Raw genomic sequence first — 13,781 nt, 5'->3', positions numbered from 1 at the left:
TATGTTCGTTTCTTTTATATAAGATTTTGTCTAACCTAGGTTAAAAATGTTCAATATTGCCGTGTTTGCAACCCTAGACATAGGTGTTTTTGCATTGCTAGTTTTCTAGGTAGTTGGGTTAGACAAATGTAGGTCCAAAACACTACAAGTTTGATTTGGGTTCATCAGGGATGCATGGGGTACCTCCTGTTCTGTCACTGATCTACAGAACGAGACCCCAATGATGGACCGTCGTACCCACGATGGACCATCGTAGAGTCCGTTACAAAATACCTAACACCCCACTGTCCAATTTTTTTCTCTATCCTCCAACGGACGTATGCGACGGACCGTCATCTTTATAATGGTCCGTCCTGCACAACCGTTCTGGTTGTCATAGACCCCATTCCTGAGGGTCACTCACTTTTCCTAAGTGTCCTTCAACGGACACATGTGACGGACCGTCGTCTTTACGACGATCCATCCTGCAAAACCAATCTGGTTGTTAGATACCCCTTTTCTCAAGGTCTCTCTCCATTTTTCTAAGTGTCCTCAAACGGACAAGTACGACGGACAGTCATACCCACGACGGTCCATCCTGAATGACCGTTATCACGCTCAGAGACCCCTCTCTTAAGGGTCTCCATTTTTTTTCAAGTATCCTCTGACTGACACCTCGGACGGACCGTCGTACCTGTGATGGTCCATCCTGCACATACAGTCATACTTGTCAGAGACTCTCCTTCAGGGTTCTCATTATATACATAGTCTAAGGAAGACACGACTGACCTCATGACGGTCCATCATAGTCACGACTAGCCGTCTCCAGGCCCGTCGTGTGTCACTATTACTATAGAAATGTCATATTATTTTAAATTTTTTTTGTGTGGTTTTGCTTGTCTTTTTTGCCACTACTCGTACTAATATTGATCCTTTGCGGGTACTATCTACTATGGCACCCAAGCAAGATCGAATCTATGCACGGGGGCGATCGAAGTCTGTCGCCCCGTCTGCCCGCATGGTCATTGGCTCTGATGATGAGCGTGACCCCGAGTACGTTCCCCCAGGCACTTCCACCCCTTCCCGTGCTTCACGTGCCACCAGAGCCACTCCCAAAAAGGTGGCTTCCGGCGTAGTTACTGCCTCCCAATCTGATGAAGAGCGCACACTGACCGGCACACCTTCTGGGTCAGCCACCAACGAAGAAGGAGCATCTGGATCCTTAGGAGTTTCGTGGTCAGAGGAAGCCTCCGGCTCCTCTGAGGTTCCCGCACCCGCCATCGCTGCAGCATCGGCCTCGTCTGATGAGGCTGATAGTTCGGAATCCACACCAGGATCACCAGCTTATGCCCTCATCCCGGATACTGACCAGTCCAACCGGTGGTGTGTCGACGGGCAATTTCAAGTCTACTCCGACACCAAGTTCTTGAACGACAAAGGAGTTATGACTCGAACACTCACATTGGAGCGGCGGGTCCTTGTAGGGAGTCTCTCGATGATACCTGAGATCCACAATCTCTTCACCAGGCATCACCTGGAGTGGACAGCACGTCCGTTGGGACGTTACAGTGAAAAAATGGTCTGAGAGTTCTACGTATCCTACGTAGCGAGTCTCCGATCACATATTGATAGGCGGGCTGCCCCCGACGAACAGGCCCCACTGGAGCAGGTCCAAGTAAGGGGCGTGCAGGTTGACATTTCCTTGCCTGCCATCCACCGATTTCTATACGGCGAGGGTGTTGATGCTACTCGGACCCCTCTCAATGCCAATTTTGACTACCGATGGCAGCTTGTTAAAGATGGCCAGTTCGTGCACGAGCCATCACTGAGAGAGACCACTATGAGGTGGATGGCCCTGCACCTGTCAGTTGATGGAGAGGGTGCCGACTGGGTAACCGAGCCAAAGAGGGCCATCAAGAAGGCAAACCTAACTTTCACGGCGTAGTTCTTGTGGCTGATTGTCCGCCACTGCCTTTCCCCCAGAGCCGCTGATAATATCGTTTCATGGGATCGAGCAGTATTGATGGCGGTGATGATAGCCGGGTTCGAGGTGGATTTCGCATGGCTTCTACAAGAAGTCATGCACGAGAGGGATTTGAAGGTCACAACTACATACCCTTTCCCGTTTATGATCTTTTCTCTCTGCAGGTCCGCAGGTGTGCCTATATGGCACATTGATCAGCTCAAGACCCCGCAGGGCACTATTGATGTCGGCCTCATCAGAGATGAGGCCAATGAGTTGGCTCCATGCAGAGGGCCCCATCCAGAGCTGCCCTCACTTTGTGATGATTTTGCTGATACGGTAGCCCAGGCCGGCACGGCTACGCAGGCGGCGTCCACTGACACTACCCCGGTCGAGTCTATCCCGGGTAGTAGCACTGCCTGAACTCCTCTTGCACAACCTCTTTACCCGCGTTGGTCCTGCTTGCTAGTGTCCAAAAATTAGAGGCGCAAATGGCTACACTTCTGCATTATATCCAGCCGTGGATGCAGAGGTCTTTTACCGAGGCAGAAGAGCTCCTTGAGCGGAAAATGGTCCTGTATACAAAGCGGAAGATTGCTGAGGTTCACCAACGCTTGGATGCCTTTGAGTAAAGGGTGCTAGCCCGGCCAGCCCCTCCGGTGGATGTGTCTACTCTTCAGGATGCGGTCGACAGTCTTCGTGCAGATATCTTCACGATATTAGAGGCTAGGGTGCCTGAGTTTAAGGCCCGTTCTATCAAGCCTGCTTAAGACACAGTGTTGGCGGCCCTATTTGCCACCTTAGAGATTCTACCACCTCCCCCTTGAGAGCATGACAAGAGGCGTACGAGTCGAGCAGAGGACGAGGCGCGAGCACGGAAGAAGGAGTGCCGTGAGATGGAGGCTGCGAGGAGAGCCTCACTTGCTGAGGAGGAGGCGCACCAGATGAGAGCAGGAGAAGTAGCGGCTGGGGCATCTAGCTCCCGAACTGTGGAGATAGCGGGAGGCACTGCTGATAGTGCGGTTGTTGCTGAGGACACCACTGAGGGTGTACAGATTACAGAGGATGTGGGTTCCGAGGAACCGGACCCACCAGCTTGCTGATTAACGGCGCTTTGCGCCACAGGTTTGCTTCACCTTCCACTCTAGTATTTAAATTTTTTTATGCATTGGGGACAATTGCATGATTTTTTTGGGGGGTGGGTTAAATGGAAAGTGAGTTCTTGGGTGAAGTCTGAGTAGCCCAATTCACTATCCTCTTTTGGGATTTTCTTGCCTATGTTCTTTTTCCCCAAAAGACTGATTACTTTTTTTGTTGAACCGGCATGTCTATATCTTTTGTACATAGTTTAATTCTGGAACATGATGGCTAAAATGATATCCTGATAAATTTGAAAATGATGCATGACTAGGCATAGTAACTGATAAATGTGTGTCTCTAAGCATGACATAGAGGTACACCATTGCATTACGCCAAGTCTAAAATTCAAACTAGGTGTCTGATAATCTGGTAGAGTTATAAGATGTCAAGTGAGTGTGAGGAAGATTTGAATAGTCCACTATTTGTACTGATCTAGAACTTGCCTGGTTAGTCCTGCTAAAAGTAAGTTGTAATAGACAATTAGGAAAGGATCATAGGCCCTTATTCAATATAGTCCATTTCTAGCTAAATAAAAGAAAATCAAATGAAATTTATCCTTCTTTGATCCATATAATTTGAGCTTAAATTAGACCTTTCTTTTTCACCCCAACCAATCTTTTCGGGGAATAATGTGTTGGCTCTGGTCCCTCCTTGTACATGAGCACCTCAGCTTATGCCAAAATCATAGGTTGAGGGTGGCTAAGGTAGTAAAAAACTTTTGTTATGGCCCTGACCCAACTTTGGGTATTGTGTACCTTGATTCATGGCAAATCTATGAGTTGAGGGTGGCTATTATGAGGAATGCTCTTGAAAGTGGGGTTGAAAGAACAAAGAGAGAGAAAGAACAAAAGTAAAGTGACTCAAGAATTAGTTTAAAGAAAAGTAAAGAAAAAAAAATATACAAGAAATACAAGAAAGAAAAGAAGAGAATCACTTACACATATGAAGAAAGAAGAGAAAATGGCAAGGTGAAAGAATATGAGAAACTGGGCGAGATAAAATGATAGAAAGTGGTAGGTTTAGCCGATATATCAAGGAGGTCAAAAAGTCACTAAAGTATACCTAAATATACCCTAGCTGACCCTGAGCCTATTTTACAAGCTAAGAAAGTCCTATAGTGATCCTAAGGGTTGTATAGCGAACTTAAGGTAGTGAAAATAAGGGCAAGCTTATGGCAATAGGTATGAATGTGTGTGAATTTGTTTTGAGAGCGAGTGTTGAAAAGTAATCCTTATACTCAAACTGAATCATTGTGTGAAAACTGAGGATTTTGTTTCAAAGTGAGGACACTAGTTGCAATACCGGAAATATTAGCATCTCGGTGAGAAATTGAAGATGATAGGAGTTAGTGCATGGTGAGTCTGTGTCATGTTCTAATCCCACATAAGTCAGGCCTAATAGTGATAGCATGCATACATATGATGAGATTTATCGGGATTTATGGCCAAATGATTGCAAAGGAAAATAAATGATACTATTGTACAAAGATTTTGTATTGAGTCATAGTGCGTCGCTTTAGGACAAACAACAAATTTAAGTTGAGGGTGTTGATATACCGTGGTTTCACGGAATTATTAATACTTTTTCCTTAAGTTTAGTGTGTCCAAAAGCCTTTTTTGTTCTAATTTTTGAGCGAAGAAATGCAGAAGAGACCACCTACGGAGCTTGTAACGGTCCGTCATGCTTGTGACTGTCCGTAGGTGGCAGTGTAGTGCAGCTGCTGAAGGAAGATGGGGAAGTCTGACTAAGTGTGGGGTTTTGGAGTCCATGACGGTCAGTCGTGTCTATGACGGTCCGTCCTGCAGGTTCCTCGTGAAGTCCAGAGAAGTAATCCCAGTACCCCTATTCTAAGAGTTGAAGTATTTTGGAACGAAGACCCTCGTGTTTGTGATAGTCCGTCATGCTTACCGTCGAGGGTAATGAAGAGAGCAGCAGAAGAAATTGCACAAGTATGGGACCACAGAGTCCATGACGGTCCGTTGTGACCATGAAGATATGTCACGAGGTCCGTCGACCCAGCTGCGTTTTGACAGATTTCCAGCAAATAGAGTCCTTGTTTAATTAGGTTTTTATTTTCTATAAATAGTTCGAAAAACCTCGTTTTTGAGGTTAGACTCCGTATTGTTAGACTCTGGATCATTATTAGACTCTGTGTATTAGTGTTAGACTCTAGATTAATTTGTAGACTCATTGAGAGATTATTTATTATTTTTAGACTTTTAAGTTGAGGGTGTCTATGTACCGTGGTTTCACGGTATTATTAATACCTTTTCCTTAAGTTTAGTGTGTCCAAATGTCTTTTTGTGCTAATTTTTATATAAGTTTCTCCTTATTTGCAAGAAATCTGTTCAAAGATGTATGCGGAGGATTTTTGGTGAAGAACTGCAGAAGAGACCACCTACGGAGCATGTGACGGTCCGTCATGCTTGTGACGGTCCGTAGGTGGCAGCATAGTGCAGCTGCTGAAGGAAGATGGGGAAGTATGACCAAGTGTGGGGTTACGGAGTCCATGACGGTCTGTCGTGTCTATGATGGTCCGTCCTGCAGGTTCGTCATGAAGTCCAGAGAAGTAATCCCAGTACCCATATTCCAAGAGTTGAAGTATTTTGTAACGAAGACCCTCGACAGACCGTCATGTTTGTGACGGTCCGTCATGCTTGCCGTCAAGGGTAATGAAGAGAGCAGCAGAAGAAATTGCACACGTGTGGGATAACGAAATTCGTGACGGTCCGTCGTGACCACGACGATACGTCGCGAGGTCCGTCGAACCACCCGCGTTTTGAGAAATGTCAAGCAAATAGTGTCCTTGTTTAATTAGGTTTTTATTTTCTACAAATAGTTCGAAAAACCTCATTTTTGAGGTTAGACTCCGGATCATTATTAGACTCTGTGTATTAGTGTTAGACTCTTGATTAATTTGTAGACTCTTTGAGAGATTATTGATTATTTTGAGACTTTTATCATTGATTGTCGGTGATTTTTGCTGATTAATCAAGTGAACATTGGGATTTTACTCTTTCTCATTGAAGTAAGTACATGAATTCTTATCTAATATATTTGAATATTGTGATTATGACTATGAGTAACTAAACTCCATAACTAGGGTTGTGGGAACCATAGGCAAATAATTATATAAAACCTAACTAAAATAACAATTCTAGAATAGTGTCTTGCATGCATTAATAATTCTTTCGCTTAGAAGTCTTTTTAACGGATGAACAACGTTAGAACTGCCCTTAATGCTACTTGCCAGACCAAGGAGGTAGATAATAGGAAAAGAATTATCAACATAGATTTAATGTATACTATCTAATAGGCTAGTATTGATTGGTACGAAGTAATAACATAGTCAAATATGGAATACGATGCTTAATATGAGGTAAAGATAAGGGTTAGGATAGCAACACACGTAGCCGGACCAAGATGCGGAGTGAGATATTCTAGATGCCGGACCAAGGATTTAGAAATACATAACTTATTACTTTGCATGCAAGATACTAAGATTGTTATAGTTAGAATTATCAAGTTATGAACCTGTGGGGAATATGTAAACCCTAGTTACTTTAATTAATTGATTAAACTCCAACATTCAAAGCTGTTAAGTATTTCTTTCAATTTCGTTAGTTATTTTCATTCATTTAGAAATAGAAACCACCTTTTATTGTTTTTGCTTTCCAAGGAAGTAATTGACCGAACAATAGTAATAATAGGTTAAAGTTAAGTCTAAACTATTTTCCTCGTGGGAACGATGCCAATCTCACTAGTTGGGTTATTTACCGGATTGCATAAAAGACTCCCATATGTATGTATCCATAACAACTTGTATATGGGAAGGCCTATCACTTGCCGGTCGATTTAGAGCACAAAGACATGTGGGCAATGAAGAAACAGAAAAATGGATTGGAATGAAGAAGAGGAACAAAGACTAAGTTGGTCGAATGAGATTCATTAGTTTTGCCTCAAATCCTATGAATGTTTATCCATCTACAAAGAGAAGATGAAGAAGTACCACGACCAAAGTATTGAAAAGCGAGAATTTACGGTTGGTTATTTGGTGCTTCTATTCAACTCTAGGCTACGCTTGTTTCCTGGAAAACTGAAGTCCATGTGGACAGGACCATTCTTCATCACCAAAGTGTTTTCTTACAGAGCGGTTGAGTTGGAGAATAAGGAGGGTGCAAAGTTCATAGTCAGTGGGAAAAGGATTAACATCCCCCTAGGGCATGCAGATATTGTCCATGAAGTGGTTGAGGCCTATCACCTTGATGAAGTTTGAGTAATCAAGGAGACTGCGTTGTGCAACGATGTTAAATCAAGCGCTTCTTGGGAGGCAACCCAAGGTGTATCCTCTAGCCAACGATAGGTTTTGTTTTCTTTATACGAATAGTCGTATTTTTGTATTTCATTTTGTTTTTAATCTCATATAATTCTTGCCTGAATAGTAGTGTTGGCTAGAGAGTTGTGTAGGGTCCGTGTCTCAAAGTTTCTAGAAAAAAACAAAAGAATAGCCTAATGGGTGTTACATGTGCAGGGACCAAAAAAAAAAATCTTCTGAAAAATAGTCTGGTGCACAGGTCTACGGACCCCATCAACTGGATGTCGTTCAATCGACGGACCGTCGATGGTGTCGTACTTCATAAGTATGTCCCCTAAATTTTCTGGTGTCGTACTTCTTAAGTATGTCGACCCAACCTGATTCGGCCGGTAATATTAAATAACTTAACCGTTTATATTAATTCCCACCTTCAAATTCTTTTAAAATTTACTACATAAACTGTTTTTCTTCCATTATTTCCTTCCTTTATCACCAACCATTACACACTTATCTTCCATATCACTCCAAATTCCAAATTCGTAAAATTCCCCAAACTCTCTCTTCCCAAATTCTGTTGTTTCTCCATTGTTCTTCGGCCGGTGATTAAAGTTCGGGTGCGTAGGCTACTTTTCAAAGTTCATATCACAACCACGCCACTAGGAACGGAAGTTATTTTGATTTTCTTTACACTTTGAATTATCGTTCTTAGTTGTTTACAAAAATTCAAATGTGGGTCTTGACTAAGAGACAAATTTCATTAATATTGTATGCTAATAACTTGTGTATTACGTCTCTCAAAATGAAAAAATGTGGTTGTATCTCTTATTAGTCTTCCTATAATGTGACTTTCTCTGTAGTTTTAGAATTCCGACTTAAGGTTCATAGTTTTTGATGAATTAGAATACAAATTATGTGAAATCAAAACTCTAAGAAGGGCAATACATTTTTGTGGGTGTTATAATGCTTGTCTAGGCTTGAGTGGGTCCAGAAATTGTCCAAAAAGTTGATCTTGCAAAAAGTCCTGAAGTCTGTCTCTGGCCAACAGTACGAGACCCCATCAACAGGCCGTCGGTTGGGTCCGTTGATTGGATCCACTCTTTAATTATTGAAGTCTAAAATGAAAAAAAGTGGACTATGGTCCATCAATTTTTGTGCATTGGTCCTTTCATTCAAAGAACCTGTTTTCACAAATCTTAAAAATTATTCTAAGTGTTAGACGACGGAAGTTAATTACTCTCCGTAGATTCATTAACGGGTCGTTCTGCACGTCCCTCGTTTTGATTATACAGGTTTAATATTTTTTATTAAGTTAAATAATTCTAAGTGTACAATGATGGACCCTATCGACGGACCGTCGATAGTGCCCGTCGACCTGATGTTGGAGAACTGAAGTGTGTGGTGAAATTATTTTTTCTTCGCTTTGATTGTTTCAAGTGTGTAGTATTGTTGAAGTGAGAATAAAAACTGCTCTACTGGCATGGCTCCTAAACAAGATATCGTCTACTCAAGGGGCAAGTCTAAGTCTGTGGCCTCATCTCGTCGGCTGATTGCTAACTCCGATAATGAGCAAGATCCATAATACGTTCCCCCTAGTGCCACCACCCCAAGACCAGATGCAAGAGTCACTAGTGGTACCTCTCAGAAGGTGGTTCACGACGTAGTCACTACTTCCCAGTCTGATGAGGAGCGCACACTGACCAGCTCACATTTCGGGGTGGCCTCTAGCTCGAAGGAGCATCAGGCACCAAATCATCTTGTGCTTCCGGGTCGGCCCATTTTTTTGGTCAAATACAGACCTTGCTATTACAGAGCCCCGAACATATCCCAGTTCACGCTCCTAGATGCAGCACTGGTCCCTCTAGCACGGGTGCATAACTTAGCGGCCCAAATGGTCACCCATCTTAATCACATACAACCTTGGATGCATAAATCCATTTTGAGGCTGAGGATCATATAAAGAAGAGGGTGGCCTACAAGAATAAGCAAAAGTTTCAGGTGGTTCATCAGCGCCTTGATTCATTTGACCTTCGTGTGCTAGCACGGCCAGCTCTACCATAGACCTTAATACCCTTCAGGATGCGCTGGCCAGTTAATGAGAATATATGGATGTCATTCTATAGATAGGGGGACATAGCCGGAGAGTCTTCTTATCAATCTAGTAGAGGATATAGTGCTTGACGCTTTATTCAAGCCTTTTACTAAGCCACAACCTGAGCCACATATTCGTGTCACGAGGCATTATTCTAGATGCACTACAGATGCAGTAGATGATGCTCGTGCGAGGAATAAAGAAAGGACGAACCTCAAGGCTTCTAGAAGGGTTTCGTTGGCAGATAAGGAGGCCCACAAAATTAGGGCACGAGAGATGGCTTTTGGGGCGTCTAGTTCCATACAGGTGATCGGTGAGAGGATTACCACTGATGGTGCATAGATTGATGTGGGCACAATTGAGGGTGACCCAAGTACTGATGTTACGGGTTTTGGGAAACCGGACTAGACCACTTGTTGAAAGATTCATGACACTATGTGCCTCAGGTTTGCTTCACCTACCACCCTGTACTTGTGTTTTTTATGCATTGGGGACAATGACATGCTCTTTTTGTTGGGGGTGGGATAAATGGAAAGTGAGTGTTAAGGTGATATCTCAGTAACCCAACTCACTATCCTCTCTCGGGGTTTTCTTGCCTGTGTTCTTTTTTCACCAAAAAGATTGGTTAATTTTCTTTTGAAACGACATGTCGTTATTTGTACAAAGTATAAAAACATGAAAGATGAAGCATGATGGCTGAAATTAAAAGATATACCATCGTAGAAATTTCTTGCATGAATAGGAGAAAATAAGTTGAATGTGTTTGATCTAAGTATGACATAGATAGGCACCTACTGCATAACCCTCAACTAACACCTAAATTGAGAACTCTGACAATCTGATAGTGTAATGAGGTTTCAAGAGAGTGTGAGGAATTTGGAGTGTTAAACAGTTGGTGCCTAGCTAGAACTTGCTTGGTTGGTCCCGCAAAGGGAATCTTTGTTAGAATACTAGGAAAGGATCATAGGCCCTTATTCAGATTAGCAAACATATAACCATAAATGAAGTTAACCAAAACGTAGGCTTTCTCCCTTTTTGATCCAAATCGGTTGAACATATAATAGACCTAATTTTTTCTCACCAACTCACCTTCCCAGGGTTTAATGTTTTGGCCCTTGTACCTCCTTGGACATGTGCACCTCGACTCACGCCAAAAGCCTAAGTTAAGGGTGGCTAATGTAGAAAATGACCTCGTCTTGTCCCTGACTCGACCTCGGGTATTGTGTACCTCAACTCATGGAAAAGCCATGATTTGAGGGTGGATATTTTGAGTGAGAATCCAAATGGGTTTGAAAAGAGTTGGATGCTGAAAAGAAAAGAGAAAGTGACTGATATATGTGACTAGATGAAATTATCAATGGGAGTGAAAGAGAAAACAAAAGTTAAAGAAAAAAAGAAAAGAGTATGGAAAAGTTAAAAAATAAATATCAGTCATAGCCAAAAAGAAGGGGAGCAAATCAAATATGAGAAGCAAAGAAAAGTAGGGCGTAAAAGGCAATGAAAAGAGGTAGGATGCTTAGAGAAAATGTCAAAGAGGGAATAAAGTCACTAAAAATATACCCAAATGTACCACACCAAACCCTGAGCATATGTTTCAAATGTGGTGAACTTAAGTCATGAAAATAAGGGCGATTCTACGGCGACAAGTACTAGCTATGTATGAACATGTTTTCAAGTGTGAGTGTTGAATAAAGATCCTTGTACCTGATAGTCTCAAATTTATTTCTCGAAAAGAAATAAAATCGGTCGCATCAAGTAAAGAACCCAACTAGTGCGGTTTGAATCGTTCCCCCGAGGAAAATGGTTCAGAATTAAATTTATTCTATTATTACTTCTATTAAGTCATTTATTTCCAGAAAACAAATAAATAAAGGGGTTTTTGATAATTAAAGTCAATTAGCTAAATTAAAGTAAACAAGTGACAGGCTCAAGTTTTGGAGTTTGATAAAGTAATGAGAGTAACTAGGGCGTAAGTGTTCCCCCACTGGCTCCTAACTCAGTAATTCTAGCTATAACAATTCGTTCCTACTATCTTGCATGCAAAGTGATAATTTAAGTATCTGTAAATCCTTTGTCCAAAATCTAGAGGATTTCACTCCGCACCTTGGTCCGGCTACGTGTGTTGCTTTACTACATCTTATCTTTACCACATATTAAGCATCATATTCAATTTTTGACTAAGTTGTTACTTCTTACCAATCGACACTAGCCTATTAGAAGTATACATTAAATCTAAGTTTATAATTCTTTTCTTATTATCTACCTCCTTGGTTGAGCAAGTAGCAATAAGGCGAGTTCTAACCTTTGCCATTCGTTAAAAAGACTTCTATGCGAAACAATTAGCAATACATGCAAGGCACTATTCTAGATTTGTTATTTTAGATAGTTTTTACCTTGTTACTTACCCATGATTCCCACAACCTTAGTTATGGAGTTTAGTTACCCATGCTAATAATCACACAATTCATATTGATAATATAAAAATTCATGCACTTACTTTTCAGAGAATGAAGAAAATCAAGAAATTAACTTGAATAATTCACAATAACACTAACAACTAATTCCGTAAAAGAATGATCAAATACCCAAATCAAGAGTTCAATACTTAAACAAGAGAACTAAATAATATCAAAAAGTCTAACCCCAAAAATGAGGTTTTTTTTAACTATTTATAATAAAATAAAACCTAATAAAAGAAGGACTCTATTTAAGGCAAATCTGTCCAAACCGCGTCTGAATCAACGATCCCTACGATGGACTGTCATGGACACGATGGACCATCGTGGTCTCGGTCATTCCATACTTTGCATAATTTTCTGCTGCTTTCTTCATCAACTTTTTGTAACCCTCGACAGACAGATATGACTGACTATTGCAAGCACGACGGCCGGTCGAGGGGTTCTGTTCCACAACACTTTGAAACTTCTTAAAATTGGATACTGGAACTACTCTCTCACTATCACGATGAATATGCAGGACGGATGGTCATGGCTATGACGGTCCGTCATGAGCTTCCGTAGTCTCACACTAGTTCGAACTTCTCCAACTTCTTCAGCAGCCATTTTCTTCTAACTACGGTGCCACCTATGGATCGTAATAGTCACGACGGACAATCGTGGGCTCAGTAGGTGGTCACTTCTACAATTTCAGCTCAAATCCCCCGCGTTCTCCTTTGGAGAGATTTCCTGCAAATAAAGAGAAACCTACATCAAAACTCAATACAAAAAAGGCTTTAGACACACACTAAACATAAGAAAAAGACATTGAAAGTACCGTGAAACCACTGTACATCAGTACCCAAACTTAAATTCAGCGAAAAAATGAGGATTTCTTTTGAAGTTAGGGCACTAGTTGCAATGACGGAAAGTTGGTACCTTGGTGAGAGGCAAAATTGTAGAAGTGCCTGTTCAGGGTGAGCTCGTGTCAATGGTGTGATCTTCATGAGTTAGCTTGTTCAAACATGAGAGCCTAAGAATGCATTAAATCAAAGAAAGAGTCGGGATTTATAGCCATGTGATTGCGAAAGCTTAGTAGAATATAATTTTGTACAAGTGTGGTTTTGAATCATAGTGTATCACTTGAGGACAAAAAATGAATTTAAGTTGAGGGTGTTGATGTGTCGTGGTTTCACAGTGCTTTCAATTCTTTTTTATTAAGAGTTGTGTGTGTCTAGAGCCTTTTTGTTGTAGTTTTAACATGTTTTTATGTTTTCTTTTGAAGGAAAGATGTCCATAGTAAAACGCAAAAGACAGACAAAATAGTGCAGAAAGACGACCTACGAAGGCCATCGACAGCCCTTCATTCACTCGACGATCCGTAGGTGGTGACTGTCAATTGAAGTTCAACTGATGGAGAAACTCGGGGAAATCTTACCAAGTATAGAACTACGGAAGGGATCGTTGGTAAATTATTGATATGATCATGGATAATTTTAGTACCCAAAGTTGGAGAAATTTTAAGGATGGAGCAACGGAGGGCATCAACGAACTATGGTGTTGGTCCATCGATTGATCCAGAGAGGGTTCCATTTGAAGGAGAAAAGAATATTCTATGTCTGAATTGACGCAGGCAGTCACGATGGTCCGTCAGTAGGGGTCGTCGATTAATGCCGCATTTTTTGGACCAAATTTCCTTATTTCAATTACTTGTAATTTAGCTCAATGTTTTCTATATATACGGTTTAAAACCTCATTTTTGGGGTTAGGAATTTTTAGTATTGTTCTTGTGTTCTTTGGAGTTTGGTTTTTGCAAACTTTGGTAATTTAATTTCCGAATTTGGTTTGAACATTTATCTT

This window comes from Solanum lycopersicum, chromosome 5, assembly GCF_036512215.1.
Source record: "Solanum lycopersicum chromosome 5, SLM_r2.1".
In the NCBI taxonomy this organism is placed as follows: domain Eukaryota; kingdom Viridiplantae; phylum Streptophyta; class Magnoliopsida; order Solanales; family Solanaceae; genus Solanum; species Solanum lycopersicum.
The sequence above is the reverse complement of the archived record's forward strand: the minus strand, read 5'-3'. Positions refer to the sequence as shown.